Below are 10,610 nucleotides of genomic sequence, written 5' to 3'. Positions count from 1 at the left end.
CGCTAGGTTGAAATGAATGTGATTTATTTTAAATAAATAGCAGATAGAAGAATCGCTTCGTTGTTGAAAAATTATCCAACTAATATTTTAAGAACAGATTGACTCTCATTAAATCCTCTCCAATCAATAAATAATAAAATGAGAGAGATACACACATGTTTCTTTACTACCCACAAGGGGCTAAACACAGAGAGGACGAACAAGGACAGACAAACGGATTAAGTCGATTATATCGACCCCAGTGTGTCGCTGGTACTTAATCTATCGACCCCGAAAGGATGAAAGGCAAAGTCGACCTCGGCGGAATGTGAACCCCGAACGTAACGGCAGACGAAATACCGCTAAGCATTTCAGCCGGCGTGCTAACGTCTCTGCCAGAGATACACACCACCACACGAATCTGTATAATTACACCTTGCGGAGATGAGGATAAAATAATTGAATTTTACATGTTATATACATCGACAGCGAGACAAAAGAAATGAATTTTGAACTGCTGGGGGAACATCCGTGAAGCAATTTGCTTGCACCGATAGGGTGGTGACTGTTCGAGGGACACAAAGCGGATTGGGTTGTTTCTTACCTACATATAGTGGGTAACGAGGTGGTACACTACGTATAGTTAGTCGATTCCAATCAAAATGGACCGGAACCATAGCTTTAAAACAGTCTTAATTCCTTTTTTGTTTTGTCAAGAGGGCATTGATCCGAAATATCAATTATCGGAAAATTAAAATGGTGGGTGTTTAAGTTAAGGAATGCACATATTTGACGGTACCTTCATCTGTTATATATATATATATATATATATATATAATATATATATATATATATATATATATATATACAACTCGGACGCACACATGCACGTGCGCACACACACATGCACGTGCGCACACATACACATTAAACTACGATAAGTGACTGATTTATCATGTGAACATAAAGATATTCACTAACTTATGTTAGTCTGGCATCGAGCCAGAAGAATATATTCATAAGTTTATTTCTGTTTGCCCCGTGTGTGATAACTCGGATCTATATTCTATTTGAATGAGCTTTCGTTTTGTATAAATACATATAAATTATTTTATTAATATATATAAGATTAATATCACCGATTCTTTCCTTACATTCTGTCATTAATATGAATTTATTGCTATCGTTTCTATTTATGATTAAACAACAACAATACTAGTTTCACTTATTGGCTACAAGGGCCAAAAAGATGTTATGGACAGCACAAGAACGAAATGCAAACAGTGGATATTTACATGGAGTAAAAAGGGGATGATATCATTAAGATAAGTAGATAGTCAAAATTTCAGAAATAAGTTCCTAATAGAAGGAAATATCGAGGCCGTATTAACGAATGAAGGCAAACAGGAGGCTGAAATGGATGCTAGAATTGTATGTGCTTGCACAGGAATGCCCCATCTCCAGCATTTGATCGTCAGAGGGGGAGAGGTTGGTGAAAAGCTCAAACTTGCTATCTTCATTTCAATTTGTGTGCTATCTCCATCTCGGGTCATGGATGTTGGGTAATGACTTCAAGGGAACGATCACGAATACAAGCGGCCGAAATGGTTGAAGGATCTCTGGAGTAATGTTACTCGACGGGGTGCGTCGCTTGGCGATCAGGGAGTCTTTCCAGGTAGAGCAACTTTTTTCGCATTAAAAGCTCACAGTTCTAGTACTACGGGCATGTGATTATAATGCCACAGAAAAGAATAGGAGTACGGATTTTTAAAGCCGAACCAACGGACAGGAGACCTAGAACGAGTTGGTCGGATAATATTTATAGTCTCATTTGGTCAGATTTAGGAATCCAATCAGAAAGTGTAGTAGCGGTTGCTTCTGATAGAACTCTATGGAGGGGATGCCTAAGGACTTTACCTCAATAATCCTCCCAGGAATAGTGTGCAGAGAAGATGGGCGAATGGATGAAGTTTCTAACAGTTAAAATCATTCAAGGTAATTCGGGGAAAATTTCATTCCTACGGTGCATCAAAGACAAAACTGTCCTCTCCTCGTTCCTTGCTTCATGTTTACAGTTAGTTGTGTAACTAGAGCTTGTCCGTTACTGTTCTCTGCCGCTACGTCTTTGCTCTTCAGCGGGAACCACCACGTGACCACCTGTTTTACTGTTTTACTCTTTTACTTGTTTCAATCATTTGACTGCGGCCATGCTGGAGCACCGCCTTTAGTCGAGCAAATCGACCCCAAGACTTATTCTTTGTAAGCATAGTACTTATTCTATCGGTCTCTTAGGCCGAATCGCTAAGTTACGGGGACGTAAACACACCAACATCGGTTGTCAAGCGATGTTGAGGGGACAAACACAGACACACAAACACAGACACACACACACACACACACACACACACACACACACATATATATATATATATATATATATATACATATGCATATATATATGACGGGCTTCTTTCAGTTTCCGTCTACCAAATCCACTCACAAGGCTTTGGTCGGCTCGAGGCTATAGTAGAAGACACTTGCCCAAAGTGCCACACAGTGGAACTGAACCCGGAACTATGTAGTTGGTAAGCAAGCTACTTACCACACAGCCACTCCTGCGCCTATAGAAAAAAATGGAATGCTTCACGAATTTGCGAGTCATCCTTGCGCAGTGGCCATGCAAATCTTCTCTGTATCGTTCCAATTTTAGAATATGTACCGCCGCAGCTAGTGCCACCGTTAATTTCCGCTTAACTAATATCTTTAAACATATTTCTTACTGAGAAAGACACGTTCAGCGCTTCCAATATCTAATAATCTTGTCTATCTTCACTGTACAGATAATGAAATTATGGTCTGTGTAGCCTACAACCCAAACCACGAGCTTCAATACTACATGTACAGCTTAGATGATACGTTTCGTTTTGTTCAAGTTGACACTGGTGTATTGAGGAAATGAAGTTGATACTTGCCAAACAGTTGGAACTATCTGAGCAGATTTGTGATTTTTGCCTTCTCTTCACACTCCCAGCTTATGTTTAATATGTCACAGAAATATTTCTAATCCGTCTAAAGAAATCCGGCCGTTAGGGAGTTAGCCATTAGTGAGACTGCAACAGCAGCACTCACTATAGTTCACGTCTAGTCTCATCTGAATTTATGAAGGTTGTGCTTACTTTTGCATCCAGGCTTTTCAGAAACATCGCTATCATATCACTTGATCTGTGCCGCTCAAAGAAGGCACAGACGTTGTAGTGGAACAAAAACAGGCGAGTGATTAAGCCTCAGAAAGTTTTGGTCTCGATGATGGCTGCTATATCTATTTGTGGTGACCTTAGATCATTGAGCAGGTGTCCGTGTTTCGACTCTGAGACTGTGCTACGTTCAGTTATACGCTCTATTCTTGGTATGATCACGTGAGGAAAATTGGAGACCAAATAAACAAAGAGTGGAAAGTTTTCAATTACTCTGTTTTTGAGACATTCATTTTTCAAAATATTTGAAAGGTTATTCCAACACGTTCTTGTTGAGGATATGTTGAAACGCCATCGGTGAAATGTTTACTCAGCATGCTATGCATTTCTGATGTGCTTCTCACCAGATCTTCATTTGATGTTTCATAGATCAATGAGTGCATTAAAATCCTCAACTTTTGTAAATATTCTGTCCTTATTTGCACAAATTCCATGAACTTTTCATTTTTCATATGGAGGATGGTGTAGCTGAGGAGTTCCTCCGTGGTTTGTAATTGCCGTAGTGTAGTTTCTGCGCGTGTTGCTTCTGTTGTTATAGTAGTAGTTGTTATGTGATTGTTGCAGTTGTGCTATAGCTCCTTTTGTTGCTGCTATTGTTGTGTGGTTTTTGCATCTATTGATATTGATTCTATCGTTGTTTTATTGTCACTGTTGTTGTGTTTTTTGTTGTTGTTTCTGTTAGGCTGCTGTAGTAGTGATAGTTGTTGACGCATTGCCTGATTTGTAATTTTGGCCGCGTCTATTTGATTTTTCGCTTATCTTGGTGCTGAATGGAGTCAACAACTGGTTATTCCGCTCGTAAACACTTTTTTCTTTTGTTGAAACACTTGTCACTATACCATACTCGGACACTTTGTGCTTGTCTACAGCATCTTTCTTACTCAAGGGGTCAGAAGATGAGGCTATGTTTACCTTCCTGTTCCTTCTTGCTATTTCTTTTTTTAGCAGAGACATACCCATGATTCACGATGGATAAGTCAGTAGCAAGTTATTGCTGTCGTTACAATTTTCGTTGCTTTGGCAGTAATAATATCAACTGTAATATTCATTATTATTATCATTATTAATATTATTATTATCGTCTTTGTCATCCATGTTATTATAATGCAAGTGTCATCATCGATATCATGTTCAACAAACGTTTTCCTCCATAATATATTTAAGCAAATAGAATTGAACTCGCACATATGTATGTGAGCGTCTGTATCCAGAGAAGATATAGGCATACGTGCAAATTGATAGGTAAAGAAATGTAGATTGAAAGATAGGAATGGAAGATATATCAGAAATAATCTTTTTACATAGGTTAATTCAGTTGATGGATGAAGTGCTAGAAAGTCTAGAGCAACAGTTTTATGGCTGAATATGAAATATCGAGAATTTACAGGCTGCAGGATAAGCTAGTCAAAGAAAAACCCAAATACATAAAACAGCTTAAAATATACGCTTTAATAAATAGCTAGAAGTCGTAAAACGGTAAAGTCGACATTTGAAAATGTCATCAACTCCATCACTTTCTGCTCACCTTGTTATGCTACTAATAGTTCCTGGAGAAGAAATTGTGTCTGTTTCATCACTTAGTATTTGATGTTTCAGTTACCTTGTAAGATGACAGTTAATAGAGATTCGGTTGCTGTTTATAGTAAAGTCAAACGATTATATAGAGACACATTCCTTGGTTTACATAGAGCTTTCTGCTGCTATGAGTGGAATTCTGGAGAGAAATGTGGGGAAATGTTGAAGAATTCTTAATTCAGGCGTTCCCCAGTGGTGTGCTGAAAAACTAATCAAGATACACTATATTGCAGTGGCGTACACCGAATATGTACCACGGCATCTTAAAAGCTTTCGATGTGCTGCAAATATTGGTGGCTTTGCTTGCTATTCACTTGATCTTCAATGTATTTCTTAGCCACACAAAATGTACTAAAATAAACATTTTATTTTTATTATCTAGCTTCAGTTATTCCCCGGTCAGGCAGGCCTTTAGTAAAAAGTATATCCCGCATTTTTGTATACAAGGAAAGGATGTGCCCTATTTCTTCTAAGACGGTAAAGTATACCTTAGTGGAAACTTGCTGTTATTTCTGAAGTTCGGGGGTTCTTGCAACGGCCCTCTTGTTGGTAAATCAATTTGGGAGTTGTCATAATTATTCCAAGTATACTGGGATTGACTAGTGTACTTTTAGGTATTTAGTTATTTTGTTAGTTTGACTTGTCATTTTATATAGGATATTTTAACTTCCAAATTAGGACCATGTTTTAATTGGACAATCTCTACTGGTTGTAGTCGTGATCGACTGTATCACATACTTAATTTTATTGTTTATTGATGGTTCAGTTGGAAATTCAGTGCCTTTCTTTTCAGTGTTCTATGCTAATGAGATAACTACTTCAAAATGTATGCATCTATCGATCTGGATAGAGGGCGCTTTGAACTGACCTGCTGTGTTTACACTTTTTGCCTTTTTGTCTACGGCGAGGATATTTCTCCATGACAAAATGCTGTGAACGGTCTTCTTGAGAGTTCGAATATGTCTAAAACTTATTTGAACTGGAACAAGTTTATAATATAATTCACACGATTTAGTTTCGTTGTCTGGTCTAAGTTTAAAATTCACTGATGCCTTTAAAACAACTCCTATCATATCTTTAGAAAAACTGACATTCTGCCAAGTCAAACAAAACTAAATTTCTTTTCACTCTTGTAATATAAAAATATTTTCAGAGCCATAAATCTAATAATATTACATGATATGTGAGTGAGATATGTGCTGATATCTGAATTATGATTTGTTATGATTTGTAGGTATCTAATGCCATATGCAATGCCTAGTATATAATCTATACTTAGTATATATTTTACATTATGTAGGTGAGATCATTAAGTACCAGGAGAGAATATTTGGTTATATCTGATATGATAACTAGATAGAAATATATGCTGAGTTGAATGAAAATAGCTAAATCCGCCCGCAGTGTAAATGAAAGACGTAAAATATAAGACAGAAAAGATAGCAGAAACAAATATGTTTCTATTACGGTACAGAATGATTGAAAAATGATTGTTCACTTGTATGCCGTATGTGTATCAACAAATTACATATTACCATTTTATGTGAGTCAGTGTCCATATGTGTGTGATTTTTTGTGATGAAAAGTACTTTTCAATATGTTACGCCGTCCTATTGATAGCTTATGAACGAGTATCAGCTAATATCTATTTTACTAAAATGTATCTTGCTGGCTTAGACGACTACTAACTGAATTTCTACAGGGCTTTTCATTTACATTTGTGTATATATTTATGTATGCACAGATGTATGTATATGTGGGTATATGCGCGTATGTGTAAGTATATAGTCATATATTTCTTGATTTCAACTAACGATAGGAAAATATTTGTTACTCTAGAGTGCATCTGCTAGTCCTTCTCCTTTCTCACATCTGGGCCTGTGATTTTTCTTTATTGACTTCCACCAAAATCCTGTTTGTGAGATTTTTATCTATATACATACATATCTATTTTAGTGTGAATGCATGTGCGCCTGTGTTAAACCGCAGTTAAACGGTGCAAAGAGTTGCTGCCTTTCATATCAAAGGGTAACTTAGCTTTTAGATAAATAAAGATTGGTATAATGGAATCAAGATAGTAATGGAAACAAGAATAAGTTCTAAGCTTATTACAATCATTTGAAGATTTTTTTAAGGCGGTACTCGAGCGAGGTGGAAGTCTGATAACTGAAGCCATTGTGTGTGTGTGTGTGTGTGTGTGTGTGTGTGTGTGTGTGTGTGTGTGCTTACCTGTGCGTGTTTGTGTGTGTTTGTGTGTGTGATTCTCTGTGTGTGTTTGTGTGTGCGCGATGAGTGACAAACGTATTGATAGGCAAATGTGCAAAAGAGGAGCATGATGTCCGTAGATTTTTCATGAACGTATGTATATGTGCATGTCCAATTTTGTTTCCATTTTCCCCCAAGTGTCTTCCCAACTCCTACGGCAAAGAAACTCACTGTATACATTGATAGGCTATTACAAAATCAATCGAAGTTATGTGAAAAAAATTACATGGGTGGTAATCGTTCTCATAGCGACAATGCTCTTCTCAATACGTGTGATGTACCAGTTAAAACAATGCTTTGCTAGTATACTGTATTCACTCAAAAGGTGATCGATGCTTTCGTCTCTTTTTCTACAGACTCGACATTTTCTCTCTGAGTTTTGTCGATCCTTGCTTTTATCAGATTTGTTCCAAGGGCTTGTTCCCAAGCGGCTATAACTATTGTTTCTCTTGTTTCAAGTTTCCGTCTGGCAACAAGAGCCAGCGATCTTTACTTCCAACACACTCGGTTTGTTGCATAAATTGACCATGTAGTTTCATTTCTTTCGTTTTTTTTTTTCAAATCTTCCTTCTCTCTTTCAGTTCTCCTAATGTTTCCATCACTTTTGAGGCATCTCTGGTTGCCGATAGTATTCTTCTTTGCTCAGAGCAACATAAATTTTCAGGCCCAGTATCGCAGTGTCATTTACCTTCCTTTTTTTGGTAGCTAGAGTCAGCCGGTATTACTTTTAGGGTAGAGTGCGTAATGCAATGTGAGCAGCTTTCGAGGTCTTCTATCCAAGTTCTGTACTTCGACTTTTGTCTATTTCAGAAAAGGAACAGAAAATCTCAGTACGAGCATATCACATGTATTTATGGCTTTAATGATGTTCCTTCCATTCAATTTTGTTTCAAACATCTTCCTAATTCTCTTCTTGTACTCTTTAGTGACTTTCTCATTTCTCCCTCCATTATCCTATCGTCTTGCAGCACTGGTATTGTTATCCCACGTTATTCCACAGAAATCTAATGGTGTTGTCTTATGGTAGTTTTATGTCATCAGAATTTATCTTTTGTCCTCTCTTCTTAATTAGTATTCCGCACTTATCTACGTGGAACTGCAAATCAATATCTTTATTGAATACTCTCACTCTTCGGGTAAGAGAGATTAGGTGTATCTAATTTCTTTATGTATACAGTTGAAGTCACCCATATAAAGGAGATGATTTATTCTCAACTTGGATTTGGTAAACTCTCTGGTGGGCCTTGATTTTCTCAGTATACTTGTCAGAGGGATTAGCGTAATGACGAAGAGTAATGGGGTCAGTGAGTCTCACTTGAAAATGCCCCTGCGTATTTTTATATTTCATAGTGATTCATTTGCACATGTCAGTACTACTTCCCACACTCTCATTGCTTTCTCCAAAAAGTTGATTATCGTCTCATTGGATTCGAGTCTCCTCAGACATTTCAAGAGCTAGCTGTGCGGGACACTTCATGTAATCTGTCCACCCAACAGCTAAATTCTTCCTCCTTACTTAGTTCCTCTTGATTTCTTCTGACACCCTTTTGCTTTTCTGGCTGTAGGTTCTTTTTCCACAAAATTATTCATTTCATCTGCTATGCAGCCAATTACTACTTTCCTGAGTAATGGTAATCAAGTAATAAATCTATAATTGCTGACTTCCTCTCTCTTTTCTTTGTCCTTCTGTATTAGTATTGTCCTTACTTTTGCCATCCATATTGGTGTTCCATTTTCTATGTAGTCAGTAAAAAAAAAAAAAATGAACATATGTAACTGAGAATACTTGGGAGATTTTAAAGCCAGAAACCCTGGACATCATCTGGTCTGTGGGCTTTCCAGTTTAATATTTTCTTAATCATCTTTTTTATTCTCTTATCCGTGATTGTTACATTTTCTTGTGTCACTCCAACTTTCATTTCTCTTTCAAATACATATAACCAGTCTGCTTCTGTATTATGTTGGACTTCTTTGCTTCAGATTTTTTTCCAGAATTTTCTTACTGCTTCAGCATCTGACACATCATCACCTCGTCCCGTTGTTTATAGAAATTTCTCTCGATGTTCTTCAAAAGTCTATTCTGCTGGTACTGATTTGTTGTCTGATGGTATCTGCTGTTTTTACCCGATACTGCTTTGATTCTTCCTCTTAGTTCCTCTTGAATTACTTGCAGTCCTTTGTGTCGTATGTTGTATTTCCTTTGAAGTTTGTTCCTGTGTCTTTCCCATTCCCTCTTTATTCTATGAATGCATGTGTCCATCCAAAAGTCTCTCTTGGCCTGTTCAGCTTGGTTCTGAGACCTTCGCTCCCACCATGGAGCTTTATCCTTGTTTTTCTTTCACATTTAATCCCAGGAGTTTGCTCAACGATAGAAGCTGCGCAGTATATATAGTCGTTTAAATATGCTATGTTTTCGATGTAAATTTTCGTTAACAATTCGTCCATTTTTTCACTACTTTATATACTTCTTCTCTTTCGATTCCTCTCAGAGGTGATAGCCTCTTTCTTTCGCTCTTTCGTGCCTCATTCAGGTGTAATAGAAATTTTCTTTCTTCCTCAGTAAAAATCTTTCCCTAAAAAAAAAAAATTTACCGTCATCCTGATAGCTGTTTCTTTTGTATGTATTTATTGATCCCTCTATTAATCCCTGATCTTGTTCTGCTACTTTTCTTCGTGTTCAGCGTTCTTTCATTGTTGTGGAGATCTCCACCAGTTCCAGTTGGAATACCTACTGCCTTCCCATGATAATTTTTTTCTGGAATCCAATTTGGTTAACTCGCTTCTGTAATAGCATTCCATTACAGTTCTATAGTCGTTTTGAGTCAATTTTCTCTTAAACTTTGTAGCAGTATTTGAATAATGATTAGGTCCACCCTGTTTTAAGGTGGAGCACGCCGTGCGAGAGACTCGGGGTTCGGGACTCATGAACGCTGTTGTGTTGATTTTTATTTGGCATTACACTGATAAAAAGGACTACATTGGTAAGATGTCACAACCGCGAGTGTTTTTATCGAGACATCATCTCTAGGGTGTTGCCAGCCGATGCTAAAACCTTCTTCTCTCTGTGGTAAAGTTATCCCCATGAGGACACTCTGCCGTTTTTCTTCGCAGGGTCGTCATCGTCGTCGTCGTGATGATGATGATGATGATGATGATGATGATCATCATCATCATCATCATCACCACCATCCACTCAGCAGCATTTTATTGTTCTGTTTCCGAAATATTTCTGATATTCATTGCTGTGTCAAGCAAACAAGCTTTCTGTAGAATGAAGGCATCTCAATATCTTCAACTATCTATTCAAGCTTCTTGCCAATGTTCCGAAGGTTTCTTTGCGGCGATGCCGCATCCTCTGAACTTCGTAAGTTAGGTCTTACTATTTCCCCATTTTCTAACGGTATTTTTTTGTTTACTTTACCCTACAACTAAACATATTTGAGAATACTGTGTCGATGACGTACATTGCGGCAAGAACACGTGTTCATGGGTGTTTTTTTGTCTCTGAGACGATTTCTGCTTCTCATTTGTAGCCGG

General features: G+C 37.5%; 1 non-coding gene across 1 annotated transcript; it reads right to left on the bottom strand.

The window, feature by feature from the left end:
• Positions 1 to 2,606: 2,606 nt before the first annotated feature.
• On the bottom strand, positions 2,607 to 2,713 carry LOC115208822. Its single transcript, XR_003881268.1, has one exon. It is a non-coding gene; the product is annotated as a U6 spliceosomal RNA (small nuclear RNA).
• Between the last annotated feature and the right edge of the window lie 7,897 nt (positions 2,714 to 10,610).

This window comes from Octopus sinensis, linkage group LG2, assembly GCF_006345805.1.
Source record: "Octopus sinensis linkage group LG2, ASM634580v1, whole genome shotgun sequence".
Lineage (NCBI taxonomy): Eukaryota > Metazoa > Mollusca > Cephalopoda > Octopoda > Octopodidae > Octopus > Octopus sinensis.
Note: the sequence above shows the minus strand (reverse complement) of the source record. Positions and strands in the feature narration are given on the sequence as shown.